Below are 13,416 nucleotides of genomic sequence, written 5' to 3'. Positions count from 1 at the left end.
GTTTGCTTACATGTGGTCAGCTCCTTTATTCCTGCTCCTCTCCTTTTCCCTGTTTATTCTTTTCCAAGTCATCTGTATCCTTATCTTTTTATGCCTTTTGTTCTTCTTTTAAGCATCCTATAGTAAGCTTTATACAATCCCAGGAGTCACCTCAACTATTCCATAATAAATTTGATCTTTCTTGTTGGACTAAGGATAATCTTGTTTCTCTCCTTATCAGTTGGAAAGTTCAGGCTGAACTTCCTCAAGGCTTTGGTTGATTCCTTCAATGGTCTATCAATCAGGGACCTAGGAGTCCTAGTCTCTGATTTCATCTTTCTTGTGTGCCTTATGTACCTGGGTGTTTAATTTATTCTTTCTCCTGCATCTCATCCTAGACTTCTACGCTAAATAGCCATTAACCAAATATCCTAAGAAATCAGATATACCACTAAAGTGATCTCTCTTAGCAAGTTTCCAGTTTATGTCTTGAGGCATACAGTTTTGCAGTTTTTGCTTCCTTGTTAGTATTCTTCAGCTGCTGGAAATGAGTCCCACAGTCTAATTACATGTTATGTGAAGAAGCCTTTTCTCCTGTCGTTTTTTAAATCCCTGTTGTTTTTTTTTTTTCCCTCTTATTACTATACTGTCTTTCTAATTGTGTTATAAGACCAAAAGAACAGATAAATGGATATTTATCTTCTGTGACCATTTTCATTCTGTTTTCAAATGAGTGTCTTCCTTGACCTTGGTCATTCTTCCCATCTTTCTATCAAGCTACTATTTCTGAAGTAACCAAGAAAAACATAGACTTTCTGGGAACAGGAAACTGGAGATGTAGGTAACATTCACCTTCATTCCCAATTGTCTTATTCTGCAATTGGAAACTCATTCCCTTTAGCTCTGCACAGATTCTTTCTTGATCTTGCAAAGCCTGGGAGGAGTTCAAATAATACGTAAAGGCTGGGATCTTGTGTATAATCTATCTCCCAGTGCCATGCAGTAGTGCCTACAATGTTCCAGATGATGCCAAAGTATTGATTTATACAAAAGAACTTTGAAACTCTGTGGTATTCATTATCTTACTTCTTACGCAGCCTAATGTTGTGTTTGCCTTCAGAATGCAGTTGTAAATTAAGCAAATATCTCTCAATTACTGCAATGACTAATGGTTCCTTCCTTGAAACAGAGGTAAGCAAGTACCTTAATATTTTCTTCATGTGTAAATTGCTTTGGACTTACTTATTCTGAAAGTCATTTCCCCCTTCAATTCATTTGTTTAGTTCTCTCTAACATTTTACTTGATTCCTCTGGTTTGGATTAACTCACATAATTTCGTAAACTTCAGATTTTGTAGTTACCTTGCTTGTCACCTATTAAATGTAATAAGCACTGTGGGATTTAAAATGAAAATGAATGACTTGAGGCCAATACATTAATACTCTGTTTATCTGTGCATATCAGATTTTAGGAAGCAAGTTTGCCTAATACAAATTTATAACTGCATGAAATATGTGTAAAAAAATTGCAAAGCCTAATTATCATTATTGTAATGTCAGTTTGTCCTGGTTTCAGTTAGGACAGAGTTAATTTTCCTCCTAGTGGCTGGTAGGGTGCTATGTTTTGGATTAGGATGAGAAGAGTGTTGATAACATGCTGATGTTTTAATTGTTGCAGAGCAGTGTTTACACCAGGCCAAGGACTTTTCGGCTTCTCACTCTGTCCTGCCAGCGAGCAGGCTAGGGGTGCAGCAGGAGTTGGGAGGGGACAGACCCAGGACAGCTGACCCAAACTGGCCAAAGGGGTATTCCATACCATCTGACATCACACTAAACAATATATAGGGGTGGCTAGCCGGGGTCAGGGGCTGGCTGCTCGGGGATAGGCTGGGCATCGGTCAGCGGGTGGTGACCAATTGCATTGTGCATCACTTGTTTTGTACACATTATTATTAGTAACACTATTATTATTGTTATTGTTGTTGTTGTTGTTGTTATTTTCCATTCTTAATAAACTGTCTTTATCTCAACTCACAAGCTTCGCTTTCCCGTTTCTCTCCCCCATCCTGGAGAGGGAGGGGGGAGGGTGAGCGAACGGCTGTGTGGTGTTTAGCTGCCAGCCGGGTTAAACCACAACACAGTTGAATTCCAGAGTTGTCCAGTGTACAAACTAATCTACATAGTTTTTGTAACTAAACAAAGTTATTATATTTGGGTGGACTGCTTTGGCCAAATGCTTCAGTTTTGCAGACATCATTCTTGATTTCATTTGAAAGATATCTGGATTTGCACAGTGGCTTAGGATATAATGTATATTTCCAAATGTCATGCCATGCCAACCAAGTTGAAATGAGTAACCCCTGATCTAGCATAGGTCATCTGTCCTCATCCTCCAAACTAACCTTCTACCTTTTTTCTGTAGTAAATTCTTGCATGGTTATAGAACTCACTTTGATAATTTGACTTTGGAAGCTGTTCCTGATGTGAAATGTCCTGACACATGTAGAGAATTGCAATCAATAATCAAAGATATATATCAAATCCATACTTTCATTAGGGATAAGACCTGACTTCTCTTGGTGGAATGAAACTTTCTAGACTTTATTTAAATTAAGCATCTAGTCCAGGCGTGCTATCTAATACAGCTCTACAATCAAATTCTGTCTTATGGAAGATACTTAATGCAGATTCCTCATGAATTCTCTGAATGCATTTGTTCTTCTCCTTTAATGAAAGAGAGAGACTCTGTAACTTTGCTTGGACTAGTTTTGGTTGATGGAAGATGAGGTGAATCCTTCTTTTATCACCCATTTGGGAGGAAGCCATAATTATCTAACAGTTAAATATGATATTGAAATGTCTAACTTTAATTTAGAAAACAGGTCACAATATTTTTGCAGCAAAACACAAACAAGCATGTTTGTGAAAAAGTATGTGCATTATTGAAGTTAAAAGCAGCTTAGCAATAAGTGACTAACTGCATCTTACTGTTGATACTAAAGTGCAGTGACAGATACTCTTCCATATATCCAATCTGTTTCAGTAAACTATCACAGGAAACAGATGAGTTTGTTTGTTTGTTTGTTTTAAATAAAAAAAAAAATATCCCTTTTCCTCACACTTTCAAATCCTTCAAGTCATATCTTAAATTAAAAACTGATTTTTTCTTCTAGTGCCTTCTTTTAATACCGAGCTTTCTATCATAGTGAGTCTGCTATGGCAGAGGGTATCCATCTGCACAACTTTAGAAAAAGAGCACCTTTTAAACAGCACAAAGGAAAGAATTCCGTTACTGGTTCTTGAGCAACAGCTTTAAAACAATGTATAAAATAGATTGGTTTTAGCTTTTATGTCCTCTACTGGCAGAGATAATAATCACATCTCTCTGTGAAAATACAAGGACGGTCCTTCACAGGTCACGCTAACATTCAAAAACTACAGAGCAGAGCTGACAGATAAAATACAAGCATGGTAATGCACAGCTGTTCCTGATCCTGTAATTACTGCCCCTTTCTTTAGTTATAATTACAATAATTGATGAATTCTCCCTGCATATCTCTTCATCAAAGGATCTGAGAATAAAGAGTCTTGAAAACCTCTATACCATTTTGGTATATGTGAAGCTACAATAAAATCAAAACAAACAAAATGTTGATGATGGTATTTTCTCATTATAAAATACTTCCTCAGCTTTCTGTCTTTTAGCTGGAGATTTCAGAGGCTAGAGCACTGCACAGGCATGATGATAATGGCACACGACTCAGGCTGTTAATAGATGTAGTTTTGTTGCAGGACAGCTCTTTTGTTCTCTCTTCTTGCTTAGTAACATAAGAAACAGGAGTCTGAGCGAGCCCTTTTTTGCTCATCCTGCATATTTGTCTGTTTAGCCTGGCTGTTGGGTTTTATGCTTGGACTCCAGATCTGCCTTTCTCTGAAGCACTAGCCATTTGACAATTCCAGAGACTGGATACTAAATTTGATGCACAATTTAATGTGATATTATAAACTTCAAAAACTTTATTTGCATGCAGATTTTAAAACAGGACAGTGCTGCACATTTTATTTGGTTCTACCAAATATTAGTGTAAGTTGGTGTCAAACTCATAGTGACTGGCCGGACTGAGTAGAGTGTACAGGGAGATCATATGAACAGTTCTTTTTTAAGGAACTAAATTAGAAAGTATCGTCATTTCAATGTGAGTGAGATACTTTGTACATCTGATTAATGTATATGGGAATGTAAAAACATTCCTTTTGCTGTCATAAAGTTCCTTAAATTTGATGGAATCTTACAGTGAAAATCCAACTGGATATTAAATATAAAAGTATATTGTCCAGGAAAATAAATCAATATCTAAATGCATTTAGTTGGACAAATTGTTATGGAATAAATAATATATAAGCACACACACTTAGATATGCTTATCAAAAGTTATATAATGTACACAGAATAAGATTTTGGCTGCTTTTCACTGTCAAGGCAATAATCCAGATTTCAAATTAAGTTAAATTCTATAATGAAAGTAATAAACAATAATGATCTTGCCTAAGTTGCCTTCAGCTCACTAGTGTGATTCAATTTGCCATACAATTACATGGTCTAAAGTGAATATAATGAACATGTTTAGAGAATGAAGAGTTTCAAAGTTATTCTTTCTTATAGATGTACTTAGTGAGATGTTCATTAGTCAGTGTATTGCCTTGCTCTGTTTAGATACATCTTCTTTTAAGCATTTTATGTTCTACATTTCTACTGAGGTAAACCAAGGAAAAGAAACATGAAGGAAGAAATCAATGCAAAAGTAGACAAAACAAAACAAACATAAAAACCCAAACCTCATCTTTGCTGAAGCTAATAACTTCAGATTCCTCTGTAGTAAGCACTTAATATGATTTCTAGTGTTTTCATGAGGTACATTTCTTAGAAAAGGAGCATATGCTTCTATATCTGTTGTTCCTTTTACATTCATGCATTAAAAAAACAAATAAACACAAAAATTTGCGCCAACACACTTTTTCTTGCTGACGCTCTCTTTGTTTAGAGAAGTGGCAACAGAGTAGTGAGATTTCAAATTTTATTGACTAGGCAAAGCTGTGTGGCTTATTAGACAAATTAAGAAAATGTGAGCACTGGAAAGATCCATAAAAAATGGTTCAGATTGCATTTGATATGAGTTGATATAGCTTTGTTGAAGAAAGGGCTGAATATCTTAAACCTCTAAATCTTGAATATCTTGAATATATTGAATATCTAAAGGTCCACACCTTTAAAAGAAACTAGATCATTAGTCAGTTACTGTATGCAACAGATTGAGGCTAACTTTAAAAAAAAACAGTGTTGTATTATTGTCCACTGCTGAGAGTAGATTTCACAGAGGAGCCTATTCCATCCTTAATTAGGACATTCCACTTTTGAAATAAGCTTAGAGGACTGCTGATATTTCTTGGCTTGTCTGTTGACCTGTTACCACGCACATGAGATGTGGAAAAATATCCACACTGTTTTCAGTAGGATTTTAATTTGAGTAAACACTGCATGATTGGACCTCAGAGCACGGTAAAGCTATGGTTCCGTTTGGCTACTGCAAAAGCAAATATCAAAAAGTAACTTACTTGTTTTTGCAAGTTTTTATTCAGGGCTTGCTGAGGCCAAATGAAAGATTCTTAATGACTTTAATATATTCCTATGAAGCCTTACAACTTCAATAGGGTAGATATATACTGTTGAGATTGAAATACCACACTGATATCTGGTAATGTTAAATCCCACATTTCTTGATGGGTGCTGTAAATTTGCCTAGGACAGGGACTACATCAGCGTATGCCCATTCATAGTATAGCAGGTTGCAGGGACCCAAGAGAGAAGACCTGAATATGTCAAGAGAGAAATTTAATAGGGGAGTGGAAGACTGGATGCTGTTAATTATTTGTATTTGAAAATAAAACTACCTTTGAAATAGTCACAGGCCATCAGACTGCAGCTTCTTTCAAACAGCCAATTTAAGAATGAAAGCAGAATAACAAAACACTCAGGTTATGCTTACAGCTCCTTGTAAAGAGGTTTACTTCATGAGACATTTTTTCATTGCTTGAACTTCTTGAGATTTGAAGTTGATAACACTGTAACATCAAAGCACCTTGGCATTTGCATGAGCCACTGTGTGAATGAAACCTGTGTGCCTGTGTTAATGCAGGAATACACTGGACTAAGGTGACAGAGTTCACAACAGGCCATTCTAAAGGGGTATTATTGTTATATGGGCTTAGCAGGAGCTTAGACATTTGCTGGAAATTCTATTACGGATATAGGAATTACTGCATGACAGGAAGTAGTCCTACAAATCTTTTTTTTTTTTTTTTTTAAGTTGAGATTCTCTTCCTACATAGAGCAAAAGTAATTTCAGACCTGATCTGAATGGCACAGACTGGAGAGGGATTAACTTCACTTTACGGAAAGTGTTATGATTTGTATAATCTGAATTTTAAAAATGATACTTTCAAAATACTGCTTTCACAGGAAAAAAAATAAAATAAAAAGAAAGAAAGAAGATACAAGGAAGTTGTTATCCTTTTAATAAACATATTTAGTCTGAATGTTTGTTCCTGCTATGGATTTTACAGAGCTTGAATAACAAGCACAAATCTGGGATTTTGAATTTGTATAAATGAGTCAGAACGTTTCCTGGAAACATTTGCACTTTCCTCTCGCTAACATGATTATGTTAGATCATATAAATAAAGCCTTTCCATCAATCTCTATTGTTCAGCAGTAATAGGATAAGAAGTTTCAATAGTCAACCTTTCTGACCATCATTGCTATTTGGTTATATGCTGTCTTCTTTACCACAGTTTACATTTTTAAAAATATCCTTTCACATTTTTTTTTTTTTTGAGGGGCAAGGTTTTTAAATGTTTTTGACAAATATTCTCCTTTCATTTTCATTGTGGAATAAATTTAAAGTCTTTTGTATGGATTCACAGCATTTGTTTCAATGGAAGTGTTTCAGATATTCAATCAGCTGGAATTTTATTTGTGCACAGATTAAAGCTAGATATTTGAAGAAATGCATTCCTTGCACACGTGTTTTGACTTTGGTTGGAATTAATCTGCATTACTATTAGCTATTTAAAAAGTAGAAGCGTAGTTTCACATGGTTGTCCAGTCTCCCTTCATATGCAGTTGGAAAGATAATGTTCATCTGGGTAATTCAGTCCACCAAAATAAATGCAGGGTGATCCACCTTTGAGTTTCCTATCTTTTCAGTGAACAGTGAGAGAAACCCAGATAAATGACCTAGTTGAGAAGCCTAGATTTTAGATGACTGAGATGAACCCCACCATTAGAATGTCACATACTCATGCTGTCTTTTTATCTCTTGCTTTTTAAGGTCTGGGAATTACATAGTTCCAATGACATAATTCTTTACCTCTGTAAAGTTTTTCATTCTCTGCTTTTCCTGCTGTTTCATATATTAATCCATTATTTGAAAATCTTGATCATCTTCCAGACTCCAGCATTAATTTCTAGTTTGTGATTTTAATTATAGTTCAAATCACTTCCTAGACATGACTATGCATTTTGTCTCATTTTCTTCTGTAACTCAATTTCTGCTGATATTTTAGTTAATACTGTACATGTCATTGCTCTAATTCTGTTTACGCTAATAGATGAATTCTACTCTCTTAACCTGCTATTTAGAATAGAATACAGTAGAGTTAATTATATTCTGTGTGTAATGTAATTCTGAACTCCATGGGATGGAAACAGCATTTGAATCTCTACAATATCATCTTTTCTATATTATTGCTTCAGTGGTTTAAACAGATTTAGTTCAGGTGACCTAATGTTCAGAGTTTGTATAAGTGAACTGTAGACATCTTGATATATGCTTAGCTTTGGCTTAATTTCCAGCCACATAAATGACAATGAGATCTTTTGTCACTGGAGGTGTGAAAAAAATAAATCACAATAGCTCCAAAAATCCATAAATATCTGCGATCCAACTTGGCACCATGGCAGTCAGATAACAGCTTTAAATTTTGCTTTCATCTTTTAATTCCTTTTTTTTTTTTTTTTTAATTTATTTTATTTTTATTTATTTATTTATTTTTTACACGAGAAAGCAAACATTAGCTTAGAGGAAAAATGTGGACTCACTGCAACTTTTTTTTTTTTTAATCTGCTCTAATGTGATGCATTTTAGGAATCTAATGGGAGAAAAAAAAACTTACTTTTCAATGATAAACTCTATTGCATTGACTGAGTGGTGCATTATGAACCAGGTAAAATTATTCAAGGTCAATTTTTAGATGCTGCTGCAGCATTTTTTTGGAAAATTTTCAAACAATATCTTTGCCACTTTTCCCATCTTACTAAAGATGATTGGGACTATGAAAGAAAGGTATTGGAAGCCATTGGAACTAGCCATTCATGCTAGATTCAATAGAAAATCTGTTATAAAATCAGAGGCCACAATTTGGCTGTAGGTTTTTAAGAACAGTGTTTAATCTTTTATCAGAGACAAGCATTCTGTTGTTTTTATTGTGTTCTAGGCCTATGGGCTATATATAGTCCTTTTCAGTGTAGCTCTGCAACAAAAATGTTGTATCACACTGTCCTCGTTACAATTTTAAATGTTTCTGAAAACAATATGAAACTGTTTGGAAGAAGAAAGAATATAGGAACAGGGATTCCACTGCAATAACAAAAATAATAACAACAAAACTGAGCATTTCTTTCCTTCCTCATACAGGATGGCGTAGGTAGAGGTGAGTGAGATTGAATTTCTTTGATTGAAATACATGTGCTTCCTCATATTCACCTGATGGTCTATTAAATAAACCTTACTTGGGGTTATTGGAAATGTGATTTGCCTTATTGTCATGTGTTTCTTCTTTTCTTGCAATAAAATGAGAACTTTGATAGATCATATTGTTTTCTTTTCTAAGAAACACAGTACATTATTGTATCTCTGGCTGTCCTACAGAGCTGTAAATTGTTTCCATTAGTTTTCTTGCTTTTTACTTTTGTTGTCTTGGCAACAAAACATAATTTGCTCTTACATGTGTATTATAGTCAAACTCTATAAGTTAAAGTTGCAAAATTTCTTTCAGAAAAAAAACTTCTATTTCCACCTGGACGTAACTTCATGAAGTCTGACTTTAAACTGAAGATTTCCTGGCTGAATTTTATGAGAAATGCACTTTATCTTTAAAAGTTAAAGGAAAATAATTAGCCTCATATGAATGACATACAATGGAAATATATATATATATATATCTCAAGGGAAAAGAAAATATTGATGAAGACAAGATTCATCTAATCTAATGTGAGCATCAGAAAATTAGTCATATAGGTATAATAACATGAAGGTCTCTCTCAGACACAGACACCTCCAGAGGAATGTTCATAGCATTCCAAAATAGAGTGTTAAAATGAGGGAAAGTGGTAAGCTGAATTACCCTCTGGAGATGTCTCTTTCTCTCCTTTAATTATAAAGAGAACCTTGTGAGATTACCTGAAAATCAGATGGCTAGCTTTTAAATGACTAAACTGGGGCAGATAAATTCTGCTCTTTGTAAGAGTAACTCAAATGCAGCTGATCCTAAAAAACTTCTCCTTTTGCATATGTCTAGTCCTCAACAAGGCTTTTCTGCTGCATGAATTTGATTTCCAGCAGTTTAGAAACACCTCATTAATGGGCACATTCTATGAAGCAAGACAGAACAGTTGTTGGCTATATACACTATAGGATTTCACACAAGTGCTTTACTCACAGAAGATTGAATATCAACCATTCCATTTTAGTCCTTCTACCAACATCATATAATGATACTATAGTGCTTGCCAGATACTTTTCACATTTGATAATGACTAATAGAGAAAATGATCCAGTAGGTGGAAAATGCTCCGTTGAATTCCAAACAACAGAGCAGTCATTGAACTTTGAGCAGTCATTGAGTCTATCCTCTGTCAAATGGATCATAATACTGAAGACATTGTGCTTATTACTTTTCAAAATGTTTGCTCTTCTTTAATTGCTATCTCTTTAGGATATAGATTGTCTCTTCTCTGTTTCTGTACATCAGACTGAATGTTCTGGTCTTCTCCAAGACCTGTAATATTAATTTCAAGGTTTTTTTTAAACTTATTTTGAGACATTATCTTCCTAAATTTTTACTTAACAACAGCATAGGAATTGGATTGCATAACATCTAGTTACACAGACATCCTACAGTTCTTACTAGGGGCAAATTATACATTTCCTCTCTAGATGTGTTAGATTTTTTTAATTTTTTTATTTTTTAGCTTTGGGCAAATGCCAACCATGGTCCAGGAGAAAAAGGTTCTGTTTGATTGCTTGGTTTTGTTTCTTTGTAGAAAAATCTTAGATAGTACTCTTTGGACAGTCAAACATAAAACCTACCCTACTCTTGATAATCTTTTCTACCCTTTTCTTTTTAAGTTCAGATGGGGATCCCTTTCAAGGGCTACCGCTTTCAAGATTTCCACACAGCCTTCAAACCCCCCTAGGGGTTTACAAAGCTGTACAATGCTGTTTCTTATATTGTTCCCTTATCCTTTTCTGGTAATTTCCAAAATGCAGCACATCCTCACAGAATCACAGAATCATAGAATGTTTGAGGTTGGAAGGCACCTCTAGAGGTCATCTGGTCCACCCCTAACATGCAAAAGCATAGCTGCCCAGAGGCACAGGAATATGTCCACATGGCTTCTGAAGATCTCCAAGGAAGGAGACTCCAAAATTTCTCTGAGTAACCTGTGCCAGTGCTCAGTCACCTGCACAGTAAAGAAGAGCTTCCTGATGTTCAGAGAGAATCTCTTGTTTTCCAGTTTGTAACCATTCTGATTGGCTATTGCAATTGTCCAATGTGTGCACATTGTATTGTGTCCTCAGTGCAATTAGTCATTGAGCACTGAGCTGAAACCTTTATAAGGTCATCTACAGTAACTGAGCTCTCCTAGAGATGTAGTTGATGCCCTGTGTCTGTCAGTGTTCAAGAAGCATTTGGATAATGCCCTTACTAATATGATTTAAATTTTGGTTAGTCCTGAAGTGGTCAGGCAGTTGGACTTGATGATCTTTCTAGGTCCCTTCCATCTGAATTCTTCTAATTCCTTTTGTAGTGGTAATGTCAGCTTACTGAGAATCATAGAATCATAGAATGGTCCCACACATGCTCCTGAGGGACATCATTTGTTACTGGTCTCCACTTAGACATTGAGCCATTGGCTGCAACTTTTTGAATCTGACCATCCAACGAATTCCTTATCCACTGAGTGTTCTGTCCATCAGATCCATATCTCTCAATTTTATAGACAAAAAAATGTTGTGCGGGACAGTATCAAATGGTTTGCACAAGTCCAGGTAGATTATATCAGTTGCTCTTCCCTTATCCACCAATGCTGTGACCCCATCATAGAGAGCCACCAAATTTGTCGGGCATGATTTGCCTTTAGTGAAGTCATATTGGCTGTCACTGGTCACCTTTCTGTTTTCTACATGCCCTCACATAATTTCCAGGAGGATCTGTTTCTTGATGTCATAAGGCACGGAGGTGAGACTGACTGACATGTAGTTCCCCAGGTTTATGTTTTCCCTTTTCTAGTGACTAGGAACTTCCACTGGGACTGCCACAACTTCTCAAATATGATCGGTAGTGGCTTAGCAACTTCATCCACCAGTTCCCTTGTGACCTTCAGATGCATCTCATCAGGTCCCATGAACTTGTGCACCTTGAGTTTCCTTAGATGGTCTTAAACCTGATCTTTTCATACAGGGGATGGAACTTCATTGGGCAGTGTGGATAGAGTACCTGTTGGTGAAGACTGAAGCAAAAATATTGTAAGCACCTCAGCCTTCTCCACATTAGTTGTAGCCAGGTCTCCAGTTTTGCTCATCAGGAGAGCTACAGTTTCTTTCATCTTCCTTTGTCATCCTATGTACTTGAAGCCCATGTACTTAATGCTTATGTACTTGAAGCCTGAGTATTTGAATCTTGAAGCATAATTTCCTTCTGAGAAGATGAAGATCCCCATAGTGGTTTGTTTTCTATGTGTGTTAATCTACTGCTTAGATTTGAAGACGAGTGTATCACAATTAGAAAGGCTCTTTGAGAGAGACATTTTGAAACAAGTCCAACGTACATCTCACAAGAGCTCTTTACTCATGCCTAGGCTTTCTGATTCGCAGTTTCAAGAAGCAGCTGATGTCTAACAAAGTAGCTTGTGCATCTGTGATCTGAAGTTTGACCCGATACTAGTTTTTTGGATATTTATCCAAATCTTCTTGGGGAATAACTACAATTATTCATTAATACTGTGTTTATTTCTTTTGCAACCATTTTGGTCTCTCTTAGGATGTCACAGTCACAGTTACTGTACAGAAACTGATATGAGAGTCATAGCGTTATCGTCTTTCAATTTATGTAAAGCTATTTTTTAAATATTTTTAGTCTTGTGGCTTATTACTTTATTTGCAATTGCCAAAATCTTTGTCTGACATGCTTAAATAATTTTTAACCTCGACATTAAGCTGAACATGAGCCAGCAGCATGCATTGGTGGCCAGGAGGGCCAACCATACCCTGGGGTGCATCAAGTACAGCATTGCTAGCCGGTCAAGGGAAGGGATTGTCCCACTCTACTCTGCACTGGTGCAGCCTCACCTTGAGCACTGTGTGCAGTTTTGTGTGCCACAGTATAAGAAAGATGTAAAACTGTTTGAGAGTGTCCAAAGGAGGGCAACAAAGATAGTAAAGGGTCTAGAGGGGAAGATACCTGAGGAGCTGCTGAAGTCACTTGGATTGTTCAGCCTGGAGAAGAGGAGACTGAGGGGCAGTTTACAGCTTCCTCATGAGGGGAGCCGAGGGGCAGGTGCTGATCTCTGATCTCTGGGAATAGTGACAGGACTCAAGGGAACAGCATGGAGGTGCAACAGGAGAAGTTCAGGCTGGATATCAGGGAAAGGCTTTTCACCAAGAGGGTGGTCAGGCACTGGGACAGGCTCCCCAGGGAAGTGGTCATGGCTCCGAGCCTGCCAGAGTTCAAGAAGCATTTGGACAATGCTCTCAGACACATGATCTGATTTATTTATTTATTTATTTATTGGGGGTGGGGTGGGGTGGGGTGGTACCTTGGAGACCCACGAGTTGGACTCAGTGATCCTTGTTGGGTTCTTTCCAACACAAATATTCTATGATTCTATTACTCTTTGTAGTAGGTCACCTAGTTTCACCTAACCTAGTTTCACCTCTATTTCACCTAATGGAGCCCCAGACGGTTTTGGCTTACTATACTTAAGGAGCAGATTGCTAAATCATGTTCACCTTGTTATCCAACTGGAACCCTAGGTCCTTTCCTGCAAAACTGCTTTTCAGCTAGTTGACCCCTCAGCATGTGCTGTTGCATGGGGATA

This window comes from Anser anser (assembly GCF_964211835.1).
Source record: "Anser anser genome assembly, chromosome: 3".
Taxonomy (NCBI): Eukaryota; Metazoa; Chordata; class Aves; order Anseriformes; family Anatidae; genus Anser; species Anser anser.
This window is presented reverse-complemented; position numbering follows the sequence as displayed.